At 40.8% G+C, this 15,431-nt stretch overlaps 1 pseudogene; it reads left to right on the top strand.

Annotated features, from left to right (window-relative positions):
- The first annotated feature begins 2,938 nt into the window (after nt 1–2,938).
- On the top strand, nt 2,939–15,036 carry LOC101045848 (interleukin enhancer-binding factor 2 pseudogene; annotated as a pseudogene).
- Nucleotides 15,037–15,431: the final 395 nt, after the last annotated feature.

Here is a 15,431-nt window from a genome sequence, read left to right as displayed (position 1 = left end):
CACTTTTGAATGGGTTTGTTTGTTTCTTATAAATCTGTTTTAGTTCTTTGTAGATTTTGGATATAAGTCCTTTGTCAGATGGGTAAATTGCAAAAATTTTTTCCCATTCTGTTGGTTGCCAGTTTACTCTAATTATTTTATTTTATTTTTTTCTCTGTGCAGAAGCTCTTGAGTTTAATTAGATCCCATTTGACACTTTCCTTTTAAGGTCCCATGAGACCTTCCTCCCCTGACACATTGTGGACATTGCTTCTTTTATAAGCAAGTTCTAAAAAATAAGTGCAGCAAGAACTTAGTTGGCTGACCCAGTGCTTTGCATTCTATGGTCACTCCTTATAGGTTTCTGATCTCTTGTTGCTTAGCAACATCTACATAGATATAATTTCCATTTGGTAGTGAAAGCAACTATTTTTGGCCTCTGTTAACATCAAGATGAACTGATCTCTAGAGACCCCACACAGCCAAGGATACTTGTTGCTATTTTAAGAGACAGAAGAGGCTTTCTTCTTCTTGCATGCCTCTTCTCTTTTCTGTTTATTAATTCCTGCATGACAAACTACCCCCAAAACATAGTGTCCTAAAAAAATCTCCTTATATTATCTCTTACAGTCCATAGTTTGCCAAAGCTTGGCTGGATGGCTATGACATTTGCCCCTTCATGAAACTGCAGTAAGATGGCAACATGGGCTAGAATTTTCTCAAAGCCAGACTAGGCTGGACATCCAAGATGACTTCTTCCCTCGAGTGGCTGGTGGCTAGGCTGGGGTACTGCAGGAGCTGGAAACTGGGCAGACATCTGCCTTGCCACATGGCTAGCTCGGGCTTCACAGCATCGGCTTGCAGGACGTAGAGTGGGTGGAAGAGGCAGTGGGAGTGGTCCACTCATGAGAAGGGATATGTTATCACTGACCCTTGTTTAGAATTGCTTGTGCATGCTGATAATAAAAAGACCAACTTTTAGTTGGTTTTAGTATACTTTTTTAATTCTTTACAGACAATGTACCCCTTCAATCTCTGTACTTTTAAGTGGACCATTCCCACTGCCCCCAGCCATGGTATATCACTGCCTCATGGCATGGCTGCTTCCAGAGTTGGACTTTCTGCCTCATGACTAGCCTCCCCCAGAGCCTTCTTATGACCCAGCCTCAGAAGCCATGTAGCATCACATCCCCTGCACTCTGTGGGAGCAAAAGCAAGTTGGAGGGCCGTCCTGGACTCACGGGGAGAAGACAAAACAAGTGTGAGTGCTGGAAAGGAGAGTTTCCTGTGGGCATCGCATTTGAAGATGAGTGACCACATTCTCCATTACCACTTGCTCCATGTGGTTCAGAACCACATAATTATTTAACCAAAGCTGGGGTTGACTACACATCAACTAACTGGAACCTACTACAATTGTAAATGACTTTACTAAAAGAGATTTTGAATTCAGAATTTCATGAGCCTTAGGATCCTCTGATGAGTTTAACTGTTTCTTGCTGAAATAGCAGAACTTCCAGTACATAGGACTAGCCTATGGCCATGACTTCTGAGTCAATCAATTTAAATCTTCTTAGCCTCAGGCCAAAATTCTTGCAAATGGCTATATTCATAACTCAATTCCATTTCTCACATGTACTCATCTCACCAACTGGGAGCTTTACAGAGGCATCCCTGGAGTCATAATTCACAACTTTTCACAGAGGTCCTAGGCCAGGTATGAATAGAATCTTCAGGTTTCCGAAACCCACAAACTATAGCCAACCTGGATGTCAAGACCCCATAGGCTTAACTATTTCTTAAAACAGCAATAGCAAGCCCTTCTTATGTGCCAGACACTGTTCTCTGCTTTACCAAAAGTAACTTATCTAAAACTCATAACAACACTACGGATAGTATTTATTAGTATTATTATTTACAGATGAGGAAACTAAGACCCAAAGAGGTTAAGGAATGTGTCTCAGATTCCAAAGCAAGTAGAAGAAATAACACAGTCTGATTCCAGAACCCAAGTTCTCATCACCATGCTATGATACTTCATAAGTTGTACAGTAGGTATTGCCGGCAAGAAAGGACATTCATATAATTGTATATCATATCCTTGAAAAAAGGTCCTTCAGTCAACAATTAAATTAGCCAAATATTGTCTTAGTCCATTCGGGCTGCTATCACAAAATACTCTAAACGGGGCAGCTTATAAACAACAGGAATTTCTCACCGTTCTGGAGGCTGAGAAGTCCAAGGTCAAGGGACTGGCAGATTCAGTGTCTGGTGAGGGCCTGCTTCCTGGTTCATAGATAGCACATTCTCACTATATCCTCACATGGTGGAGAAATCAATGAGTTCCCTTGGGCCTATTGTATCAGCTTGCTAATCCCACTCACCAGGGTTCTACCCTCATGACCCAATCACCTCCCAAAAGGCCCCACCTCCTGATATCATCACCTTGAGGGATAGAATTTCCACATACAGATTTGTAGGGGAGGAGACACAAACATTCAGACCATAGCAGACATACTAAGGGATACTAATGACATGACTTGCTCCCCCAGTAGAAACAGTTCAATATGAGAGAGGCAAGACTAAAACCCAAATAGTAAATGAACAGTATCAGATGCTACCATGCATAAATAAGTCCTGAACTCTGTGGTGGTTTAGACGGCAATATTCAGCTGGGGTCAGAAAAGACACTGTGATGCTGGACACAATGCTTTTCCATTCAGCCAAATCACAAAACTGGTATTTTCTTTCCACACATGCAATGTCATCCATGCCTTACCACCTCCGTATAACAACATGATTAATACAGAGTGCTCCACTGAAAATCAGACTCAGGGCATCCCACAGCAGCCTGCCTTCAATAGACTTACCTCACAAAGAGGCTATCACTCTGGGCTCTTAGGATGTCATGAAGCAATAACAAAGACGAACAGGTTTTTTAGATGTTTTCACAGGGGGCATGACTTACTGTCCCGAAAAGCAGGTTTCTTGCAGAGGAAAAGCGGAGCCCTCAATTGATTCCTTTACAGAGGTAGAAATGTGGATTGGCTCAGGGAATAAAGCACCTTAAGGACTATCAGATTCCAAGCTCCATCCATATCTGGCTCTTACCTTGGGCTGGTCACTTAACCTGCAGACAGAGCAAAAAAAAATAAGGATAAAGAACTTACAGGTAAATAACAACATTCAAAGCATTAGATCTATTATTCTATGGTACAAAAATACTAAACAGACACTGCATTTGGGTGAAAGCTATCCTTCAGGAGAACTGACCTACTCAAATATATCTACTTGAAGGAATATTCTGGGTTCAGAATTGAGTGTGTTTTTAATTAAAACCCATATTTTTACTAATGAAGCACGAACTGAAAAAAGCAGCATTGGGGGAGGAAAATCAGACGTGTAGCATGCAAGAAGACTGCTTTGCTGCCTCTGTGGGGGAAATACAGTTACGAGCATCATTATAAAATTAAGTGGATTCATTCCTATCGTATCTAATAGGACTACTGGAAAAGAAATTACATAAAGTGTCAGCAAATCATGCTTCTTACTTCAATGGTAAATAAATACCTGTCACAATTATACTAAATTGCTCAAGACTAGGCTCTAGGAGCATAATAAATTTTTGCACATCTTAAACTTTGAGCAAGAACATATTCCCAAGAAATAATTTCTTTTGGGAGGAGATTTAAAAGAATCAGTCATATTAATTGAGACTTCCTTAAAAATAAATTCAGCAAATGTTCCTTATTGTTCTCTAAATATCTGTTAGCAGGGACAGTTAAAAGTAAAAATTCAAAATTCATCAACAGTTTTTGATGACAATAGCTATCTTAAGAGTAGATCTTTTAATATTATATCTTTGATGTCTTTTATGAAAATCTCCAGTTACTGAAAAAATATATACTATTTTTCATGAGTAGATTAATTTAACAAAAGTCTACCTCAAAATTCTTGAAACGCTAAAAGCCTTCTCACAAAGAAATCAGGATAAAGTTGTTGCAAAAATAGATAAAAAGATCTATAAGATCACTTAACCTATTAAAATAATTATGTAATTATATAATTTCTTAGTATAAAAAACATAATTATACGTTCTTGGTGTCATTGATTGTGTCAGCCCCATTAATTAACACTAGATACTATAGGGAAAACAGTCTATTTATATTTAAATTTTATAGAAGAACAAAAATCTTTTTACTTTAAATTTCCAATAAATACCACACATCCTCAGTCAGAGTTCCAGTGGTCTTAACTGACCTCATTTTAGTTGAAAGTAAAAACTACATTTAAGTTCAACCACAGAAAAGAGGAGGCCACCTTTCTAGATTATGATGCTTCAATTATCTGGGAGCTGTCAGTTCAGCTCTCATAATTCTAAAAAAAGAGCCCTATCACCGTGACACAGAAACCTTAAATTATATTCTCGTCTACGTTTAGAATTGTCTTACTGTCCCTTCCGTACTTTTTTTTTTTTTTTTTTTTTTTTGAGGCGTAGTTTCGCTCTTGTTACCCAGGCTGGAGTGCAATGGCGTGATCTCCGCTCACCGCAACCTCCGCCTCCTGGGTTCAGGCAATTCTCCTGCCTCAGCTTCCTGAGCAGCTGGGATTACAGGCAAGCGCCATCGTGCCCAGCTAATTTTTTGTATTTTTAGTAGAGACGGGGTTTCACGATGTTGACCAGGATGGTCTCGATCTCTTGACCTCGTGATCCACCCGCCTCGGCCTCCCAAAGTGCTGGGATTACAGGCATGAGCTACAGAGCCCGGCCCCTTCCGTACTTTTAAAAGCTGCATTCAACACTTGTCTTTGCGGTCTTTTGCTAAGGATCCAGGGGGCCCACAGGTCTGAACAAACACATTGTGGTCTTCCAGCCGGTACCTCGCTTCTGCTCCTGGATTTACGAAATGACTCCTCCTGTGACTCTGGAAGCCTTGAAAAACTTAGCATCATTCTTTCATCAATAGATTAACAATGACTTTATCCATCTTCTTTCCCACTACTATGGCCAGGCTCTGAAAAAAAAAAAAAAGAAGAAGAAGAAGAAGAAATCATAATTTTGTACCTAATTTGTGATTCTTTGTGAAAGGAAGTAAAGTTCTCTGGGAAAACTAAAGTAGAGATTGCAATGTTGGAAATGTTCCATATCTTTTTAAGGAGTGATGTTAACACAAGTATATATGCTTATTAAAACTCATCATATGAGCACTTAAAATCTGTGCATTTTATTGTATGTTACTTATATGTCAACAAAAGAATCTTGCCAGAATGTGTCTCCAATAGGAGTTAAGATTTGCTAAGGACTCTTCCTCAGAGCATAAGAATTGACTTAGAGCTAATAATAGTGTTTATCTCTGGGGGAAAGAAATGGGGACCAGGATTAGAGGTATTGGTTAAAGGGGACTCTAGTTTTATCTGTAACATTTTTCAACAATTTATCACCTTGCTCTTTTTCCCTTTTATCTAGGAGATAAATTTATGTTGGTATAGGGAGTTGCCACATTATTCTTTAAGGTCATGTAGTTGTATTAGCCAGAGTCTATCAGGGAGGCAAAACCACTTAAAGTTATGGCTGAGAGAGACGGTATAGACATTACACCTTGTATACGTGTTGGGGGAGATGGGGAAGTAAAGACCTTGGAGGGAGAGTTGACATTTCTGAAGAGTTACTAGTCAATCTGAGAAGCCCCTGCAGTACTTCAGGCCACAAAGCGGGTCAACAAAGGGGAAGCTGCGGGGAATCTACGGGAAGCTGTTTCCCCTGTGGGTTTCTAGCAAGGCGCCGGTCAGGAGGAGAAGCTGAACACGGGCAAAGAAGAGCGAGGGCTTGCTGGCAACCACCAGCCTCTCCGAGTCTGTCTCCCGTCCAATCTCCATGCCTTTAAGAGAGTAATAGGTACTGTTCACTTCCGCCTTCCAAATGTCCCACTGATTCCTCCTTTGGCCATTTCTAATTTAGAACCCTACAGGGAAGGGGGTTCTGGGAAACGTAATTCTAAGTTTACCCAGTTAACCTGGTACTGGTACAAACTGCCAAGATAGGATTTCTTTGTATGGCTTTACCATAATTTATTTAATCAGTCACCTATTGATGAGCACTTGGGTTGTTACTGAGTTTTGCTATCATAAATGGTGCTGCAGTGAATATCCCTATCAATTCTCTCCCTCCACACATGCAGGAAGGCATCTGTAGAATACACTCCAGGTGAGGATTCATCCACCTTGATCCAAACGTCCATACCAAGTCCTCCAAAATTGAACCCAGACATGTGGGTGCTCACTGTTAGAGTCAGAGAGCAGGTACTATGGCTTACTCTGCAGGTATTATGTAGGCACTATGACTTATATAGTACATGCTATGACTACTCTGTTTTCCTTCAAGTGAAGGAAAACAGTTCCCAAAAGCAAAGTAAACAGTTTTTATAGGTTGGAGTTTTTCAGTCTCAGTGCTACTGACATTTAAAGATGAAGAATTCTTTGTTGTCATGACAAAAATGTCTTCTGAAAGGCAAACTCATACATACACCACCACCCAGCAACTGAAAACCACTGGAAAAACAACAAATTTTAACTATAAAGTATTTTTGTTGTCAAAGGTAAATCTTACTGGGCATGAAAAGGAAGCATAAATTTAGAAGCAGAGCTAAGAAATTTTGCATAATAAAGGAAGAAAGGACTGGGATTTGGGGGTGACAACCTAGGTAAAAAGGGGGCTGGGCACAGTGGCTCATTCCTGTAATCCCAGAACTTTGGGAGGCCAAGGAAGGCAGATCACTTGAGGCCAAGAGTTCAAGGCCAGCCTGACTAACAAAGTGAAAAATACAAAAGTAAGCCAGACATAATGGCGGGCACCTATAATTCCAGCTACTTGGGAAGCTGAGGCAGGATAATTGCTTAAACCTGGGAGGCAGAGGTTGCAGTGAGCTGAGATCATGCCACTGAATTCCAGCCTGGGCAACAGAGCGCGACTCTATCTCAAGAAAAAGTGGAGGGGTGGGAGTTAAGAATACCAACGAGAGGAAAAATGTAATTGAGAGAAGGAGTCAGAGAGAAAGCAGCTCACAAGATAGGAAAGTAACATCACGAGTTGGAATGTGCCCAAAGAGGAACTATTTTTAAAATTCTGACATTTTCATTTTCCCTCAGGCTCTAAGAACAATCATTTCAAACATTGTGTTAATTTTTTCCTAATTTTTAATTATCTCCCTTATCCCCAGATCTTCAGAAAATGTTCTCTGCATATAACAGCTTTATTTATGTTAGTGGTACTTTGAGGAGGTGTCCAGAGACAAAGAGAAAAGCTAGCAGATGCATATGGACAAGATGCTGCAAGGGAGTAAGACTCAGAACAATGTCCCAGAACTCAACACTGCTGGGAACGCATAGAGATACTGGGGAAAAGGCACAGTGGACTTCCCACTTTCCATGGATGCGGTCTCGACCCATTTTGAGAGACTATTAAAGGAAAAGTTTACTGCAAGAGGCAGGTAATCTTGGAAACATGAGATATATATGTTTTTAATTTTAGGCATGGGGATATGGAAGGTTGCACAGAGGTCTGGTATATAACTAAGAGCAGGGATCCTGGAGTCAGAGGGTCTGTGTTGGAATCCCAACTTTGCCACTTATAATCATGTATCTTTGTGCAAGCTATTAAAGCCTCTGAGACTCCATTTCCTTCTCTGTAAATAGGGAAACAATATCACCCACCTCATAGGGTTGTCAAGAGAAGTCAATGAAGCACGATTGTGAAGTGGATAGACAAAAGCTTAGTGTATACAAACTGCTGTACAAGGGCTTGTTAAGTAATATAAATGAAGATGCATCAAATTGTTAACAGTAATTTTTTGAGGAACATGATTATGGGAGTTTTGAATTGTTTAAATTTAATGTTCACCTCTGAATTGTTTAAATTTCCTACAAAAAGAATGTGTTACTTACAAAATCAGGAAAAATAATAAAAAGATTTTCATTTAGGACAAAATACAAAGTATACATGAGAATCTTCATGATAAGCATCAGAAGCAAATTCTTTTCTACAGCAAATGATAACATAATCTACCTATTATAAAGTTTTCTGTTAAAATATAACCCCTATGTTTCAAAGACGTTCAAATCTGGACATGTGTCCAGCTCAAGATTCAACTTATCTCTCATCAGAAGACAAGTAAGACTAATGAACACATTTGTTCGTACTCTGGTTCAATGATAAGAGTCTATTACCTTCATAGGACTCATTAATGTCTGCCTGTAAGAGAGAATATGCTTGAATTATACAAATCTTGCATTTCTTAAACAGGCACCAGGCTCATTCATTATGGGTGAATAATTAAAATTGCTATAGCTGTGTCTTTAAGAAGAGTATTATACATCTGTAACTATTATAGATCTATAATAGAATTACCAATAAATAGGACTCTGCCCTCTTATTTACACGTGGAAATAATAGCAATGTGCATATTGCATGCAAAATGCCCACATTTGAGGAACTTTAAAAATCACAATGTAACTCAGCTACATCTCTGACATTTTTGTACAGGTTAAACTTGGCTTAACATCAAATCTACCAATATGTGCTACCCTTTCACGCTGTGTAAGAACCGTATTCAGAGATTCCCAGGATTTAAAGGCATGCATGCTATTGTTCTTGCCTCCTGGGTGGCTTGTAGTCTGCTTGTGAGGACCACACATGTTCCTTGGCTGGTGGGGGCAGAAAGGAGGGAGGAGTAGGGAGGGGACTTGTATTAGGAGACTCTCACATCTTCTTCTGCACCTACTGCAAATACCATCTGTCAGCCTACCCTTTCCCTCTTCTGGAACTCAGGCTAATCAATTACAAAATCAGTAATAGACCCACCACATAGACAAGTGTGGGGCCCAGGAAACACTGGCAGTTTTATTTTCTAAGGAGTGGACAGTGCAAGACCCCTTCAGTTTATACGATAGGACTATAGAACACCTAGCACAGAACTCCCAACCTGCTATAACCAGTAGAAGGGTGAGGAGAATTAAAGCAATGATAGGGTGCTACTCCAAACTGCTTTATAGACCAACACATTGGGAGTCCTTACCCAGCCACTGGCCTCCATCTCTTAGCAAATGTATTCCTCCCTCATGTTGGAATTAACTTCCCCCTTTCTAACTCCAACCATGTGGTTACAGCAGGATGTGGCATGTTCTTATATGACGCTGCCCTCCTAGTCACAGCTGGCATCAAGACTGAGCAGCCACCTGACCTGGTCAGCCAGAGTTCTTCCCCAGTCTATTTAGAAGTGGATCTGGGAGAGTCAGTCTGTCTCTCTGATAGAAGTAGTTGCAAAGGGGGAACTCCCACACAAGGTGTCAACAGCCCCATTAACTGCCAAGGTGGAGAAAGCTGGTCTGCAGTGGGAGAAAACAGAGGCGGCACCAAGAGAAGTAGAAACCAAAAAGAGAGAGAAAGCCCTGGGCAAGCTGGTTCCTGGTTCGGGGGTTCCTGAGGCCCCGCTGCATTCCTTCCTGCCCGACTGGTGACTTGGTCATCCTCCTCTTCTTTCAGTCATGTCAGCTACCCCAAGATCCTTCCATTAAATATCCCTTTTGCCTAAACTAGTTAAATAAGGACTTCTGACATTTATCTAAACTCTAGTGACCCAAATTAGTTTTTCTCAAGCCAGATAAACTAGGGAATAATCCTTAAATATGGCTTAGGTATAGGCAGTATATTTAAAAAAAAATTTTTTTATTAAACTTTAAGTTCTGCGATAAATGTGCAGATCATGCAGGATTGTTACATAGGTATACACATGCCATGGTGGTTTGCTGCATCCATCCCCCATCATCTATATTAGGTATTTCTCCTAATGTTATCCCTCCCCAATCTCCCCACCTTCTGCTATCCCTCCCCTAGCTCCCTCACCCCCCAACAGGCCCCGGTATGTGATATTTCCCTCCCTGTGTTCATGTGTTCTCATTCTTCAACACCCACTTATGAGTGAGAACATGTGGTGTTTGGTTTTCTGTTCTTGTGTCAGTTTGCTGAGAATGATGGTTTCCAGCTTCATCCATGTCCCTGCAAAAGACATGAACCTATCCTTTTTATGGCTGCATAGTATTCCATGGTGTATATGTGCCACATTTTCTTTATCCAGTCTATCATTGATGGGCATTTGGGTTGGCAGCATATTTCTTTACAAAACAAATTCAGTGCTATGTTGATATTCTATTAGATTGATTGTTGTAATGGATGTCTCTAATTTGCAGAGATTTTGTACCAAATTCGTGTGACACATTTTTACTACTGAGTTATTAGATTACCTTGAAGGACAGACCCTTGTATCTGTATTTTCTCTTCTTTCTTTCTTTTCAATGATATTGTCTTATATTAGGTGGCAAGCAAAAAACCTCAAGAACATCTTGGTCAACTTCATTTTCCAAGCATGCATTGTCCTGTGTATACATTACTCTTGGTCATATTTCATGAGGTTATAGTGTTTTAGAACTGAAAGGAATCTCATTATCGTTATAAACCTTTTGTTAGAAACCAACTGGAATCTGCTAAAAATTTTGAAGAATTAAATAAGTATACATTCAATCAATACAACCTCTTTAGAATACTTCTAAATTACTACTGTCAGTCCAAAAACAATAATACTATTTTCAATATTCATGCTCTTACGTTCAGTTTGGGAACTTAATATCCCTCCTTTTTCAGCCCTTTAAGACAGAGACCAATCTGCCTTACTATAAAAGGAACAATAACAACATTAAAACAAATTGGTAGCATAAATAAAAACCAGGCAACCTCATTATCTTTGTGGAGTAAGTGATTACAGTGCTGCTGGTTACCTGCAGAGGCAAAATGCTACCAGCAGCAATTTTGGTAAATTAACTGGGGTCTGTTGGCATACTGCCAAGAATTGAGAATGACTCATGGAATGAGTGTTAATGGAGTGAAACTTCCATTCCATCTACTTGGCACATGGCAAAGCAATCTAATTGTTTTTCCCTAAAGCAACACAACAATCCGATATTTAGACAGTGCATTACTTTCTTACTGAAGAAACGAGTCATGAGACAAGAGAAGAGATCTAAAAAGCACTGAGATTTTTCTTTGAGTTTTATTAAATTTGCTGAACTGCACTACCTGTTTGAAATGCAGGACTGAACAAAAACGATTGCATTTCTAAGGTAAGCACAGTATCCAAGGGAGAAACTTTACATTAATAAACAAACGTTACTGAGTATCCACTGTGGACTAAGCTCTGTGCTAGATACTTCTCACTCTTATTACCTAATAAGAAAACAACTACGAAAAAAAAAGTATGAGACCATAATGAAAACTAGTTTGCAGATTGCTCATATCATGGAGGTACCTAAGCCACACAACCCCTTACTACTCAAAGGGTGGTCTGCTGACTATAGCATCGGCATCGCCTGAGAGCCCGTTGGCAATGCAGAATCTCAAGCCCTACCCCAACCCATGAAATCAGAGCTGCGTTTTAACAGTCTCTCCATTTGCACATTAAAGTTTAAGCAGCACCGATTTAACCACTCTCTTGGCTTATAATTGAGGAAAACAAGGTTCAGGGTGGTTAAGTGATGCGTCTGACCAAACAGCTAGTTAGGAACCCAGCTGGGACTCCCAGGACTCTCAGCTCAGGATACAGTAGGATTTTAGACAAGAGGGACTTAAGTGTGTGTCATTCCCTCAAATGACCATTGATTGTTCCCATCTTCTCTGTGCAAAGCCCATATGGACAGAGAGCCTGAGTCAGCCCAATCACCCTGCCTCCTCCCAACACCTCCTCCTGCTAATACTCCTGCACAGTCCTCCTGGAGGGACTTCCCTTTTGCCTGTCCTCATTCTAACCTTTTCCAAGGCTCTGTTAAAGAACCAGCTGGCCCATGAAGCCTTCCCTAATGACACCAGTCCTCTTCAGTTTCTGCCTTTTTAATTCAGATTTGCTCCTATATTCTGTATAGGACATTCTAAATAGTTACTTATTATACCCTGACACACTTTCTAATAGCATGCACTAGATATGGTAGCATATGATTGATTTTATATATATATATATATATATATATATATATATATATATATATTTTTTTTTTTTTTTTTTAATTGAGACGCAGTTTCGCTCTTGTTACCCAGGCTGGAGTGCAATGGCATGATCTCGGCTCACCGCAACCTCCGCCTCCTGGCAATTCTCCTGCCTCAGCCTCCTGAGTAGCTGGGATTACAGGCACGCACCACCATGCCCAGCTAATTTTTGTATTTTTAGTAGAGACGGGGTTTTACCATGTAGACCAGGATGGTCTCGATCTCTTGACTTCATGATCCACCCGCCTCGGCCTCCCAAAGTGCTGGGATTACAGGCTTGAGCCACCGCGCCCGGCCTGATTATATTACAATAATATGGATGCAATCCTTTTCTCTATTGTCCTATTCAATAATTGTACCTATGTCTCCTTTCCGAAATAGATTACTTGTATTTTATCATATTAGACCATCACTTAACACAATACCAGAAATAATATGATACTGTTAGTGGTGGAAAGGATCCTCTCTAAAATATCCCTAAGACATAGACATTCAGTTTTTCACTTGCATACTTCCTGTGTTAGGAGGCTCACTACCTTTTTTAAAAAGTACCTTTTTAATTCCAAACTTTAGTTATTAGAAAATTCTAAGCCAAAATCCACTTATCACTAACTTCTACCAGTATCCTCAGTTCTGCCCTTAGAGGTAGTTTTGAACTGGCTGAATCCATCTTCCACAGGAAAGTGCTATAAATATTTGAACTAATTTAATAAAAATAATTTGGAAACACAGTGAAGGCCTGACAGTTATGAGCAATGAAGAGCTAAGACCGTATCCTGCATTTCCTGCCTGTATGCTTCTTAATGAATTCATGCTATTGATAAATTGATGTTGAACACCTACTATGTGCTGGGCTCTAGGGAGGACATGCTTTGTGGAGAGATTATAGGACAGAGGGAAGATGACAAGTTCACACACACCCCTGAAGCTGCAGAATGAAAACAATTTCACAATGGAAGCTTGAGACCATCTCGTCTGACCTTGCACTTCATCCAGGTCTTCCTAAGCTGCCAAAGTATAAGCCCTCTACTCATCCCCCCCCCCACACATTCACTCTAGTTTAGTTCTATGTTCTTCCCCAGCAAATCATCTTCCCATGGCTGCTCTTCTAGAATTCCGACTCCCAAGTTAATAAACTCCCGCTAAACTCTCAGCCTTTTCCAAGAATACTCTCTCCATCTGCATGCTGGGATTTCTGCTGAGGGTGCTGCCTTCCCCTCTGCTAAAGTGAAGGCTGCTTATTTTCCCAATGATGGCTCACAACAGAGCCAGAAAAGAAGGAGCTGCCATTCTTTAAGCCTCCCAATGGCATTTTAAATTCCTCACTTATTCATTCATTCATTCAAACTAGGGTCCTTCACCCAGTATACAAACACCTCTTCTAAGGCTAATGCATTCTAGTTACAGGAATAACTAGAGGATCTTGTGACAGTCCCTCTCTGCTCTTAAGGCAATTTATCCTCTCTGGACAACTGTAACACTAAGGCAGGAATGGCTGAGCTGAGGACAGATTTTAGGCTGTATTTCTGAATTTCATATTTCTTTCAAGGGGAGAAAAGTGAGATCTTTTCCTCTATTTCATCGTCGCATTACAATTTGGAAAGGAAAATTCTACCTTCATAAATGCTAGAGAATAAAAGATAAACAATGGAATACGTAATGCTAAAGGTTTATAAAGTTTAAGCCTACCATGATTTAAAAGGAGGTATCCGAGAGAAAGGGGTGGTTGGTGCAACACCCACTGTGGAGGATTTAAGGTGCCGTGAGAGGTGACAGAAGCCATGGTCGTGGCGGGTGCTTTGGTTCCAGAGGAGGTCCAGGCGGAGGGTTCGGACTCTTTGTGCTGCATATCCCATTTGATTTCTATCTGTGTGAAATGGCCTCCCCCACTTTCCCCTAACCCCAAGTCAAGTCAGCACCTGATGCAACGTTCTTCAGTGAGGTCTTGCTGAAGAGACATCAGTACCTGGCTCCCAACTCTGCTAAATGGGACTCTATCCTTTCTCTGGTGAGAAAAATAAACAATGTGACGGATAATTTGATTGTGGCTCTAATTTGAAGTGCAAATTCAAGTCTGACAGGTGGGATCATACAAAAGAGAACAATGACCACAGGCCACGGTGCAGCTACCCCAGTGGTAATACTAAAGACTCTGCCAACCCTGAAAGCTGTTACTGCCCTGGGGAACAAAGTCGTGGAAAACCTCACAGCACACAGGAGCCTTCTATAGTTTTGACCGTGCTGACCAACCAAACTGGCTTGAAATCAGTTCTTCTGAGGCCACAGTGAAGATTCTCATTACAATAGTGCCACTCAGTCTTGGGAAACTGGACCCCAAACTCCATTTGGATAGCAAGATATTGCGCAATGCCTTAACAGCCATCCAACCTGCCTCCCAGTTCAGAGAAATGCTCTCAGTCCACAGTTAAAGATCTCATCAGACTATTCAAGGACTGGAGGATTCATTTTCCTGGCTTTGAGCCACTCGCATTCTGGACCCTTGACCTACTGGCTCACTCTGCTGTGATGAATACCTCACCACATAGCCTTCTGCCCTAAATGTTGCATATGAGCACTGCTTGCATATTCTGGCTGCAGAACTGTTCCCAGCAGGATCACTGGGTATCACCGACTCCTGTGAGAGCACACACAGTCATGACCATGTGACTGCAGAACATGGTCTGCCACACAGCTCCAACTCTGGTCCAAATCCTCTCACATGGTGGCTTTAGGAAGATCCTTGGCCAGGAGGGTGACACCAGCCATGTTGCTTCTGAAATATCTACCCGGATGGAATGTTAGTAAGACCTTCAGAACAGGCCTAAAAGAAGGTGCCAGAAAAAAAGGAAGGAGAGGAGGATGAGGAGAAGACAGAAGAATGTCCTCAAGGAGACCAAGAGGAAAGTGTGGAAACTCAGGAGTGGCCTTCCCTTCACTCCCTTTCCTACCCAAGGGGGAAGACCGGAGCCTAAGCTAGCTGCCAGTGGGTTTTACATGGTGGCAGGCATTTCCATGGGACAGGAAGACAACAGGAAGGAAAATAAACTCCATAGAAGGAAGTGTCAGTCCAGTGGGTTTTGATATTGGCTTAGCAACCAGAGTCTCCCATTTATGACCTATGCCATCCATCTATAATGAAGTGGAATAGCAATATTTCTTCCTCACACTCTAAAATCCTCAACTCCTGAAAACCCCTCTCTCAACGAATAACTTTGCTGTTGAAATACTTGTGAGCTGTTAGTGTCTGGATACCATTTTCTGAGAAAAACAATGAAAGTACTTCCTAATAGGACATAAATAAATAAATAAATATAAAAGGAGATACCTGAGAGCAAATACTCTTAAAGATCTACAAATTTCTGCTTTT

Source organism: Saimiri boliviensis, chromosome 2, assembly GCF_048565385.1.
Source record: "Saimiri boliviensis isolate mSaiBol1 chromosome 2, mSaiBol1.pri, whole genome shotgun sequence".
Classification (NCBI taxonomy): Eukaryota; Metazoa; Chordata; class Mammalia; order Primates; family Cebidae; genus Saimiri; species Saimiri boliviensis.
The sequence above is the reverse complement of the archived record's forward strand: the minus strand, read 5'-3'. Positions and strand labels throughout refer to the sequence as shown.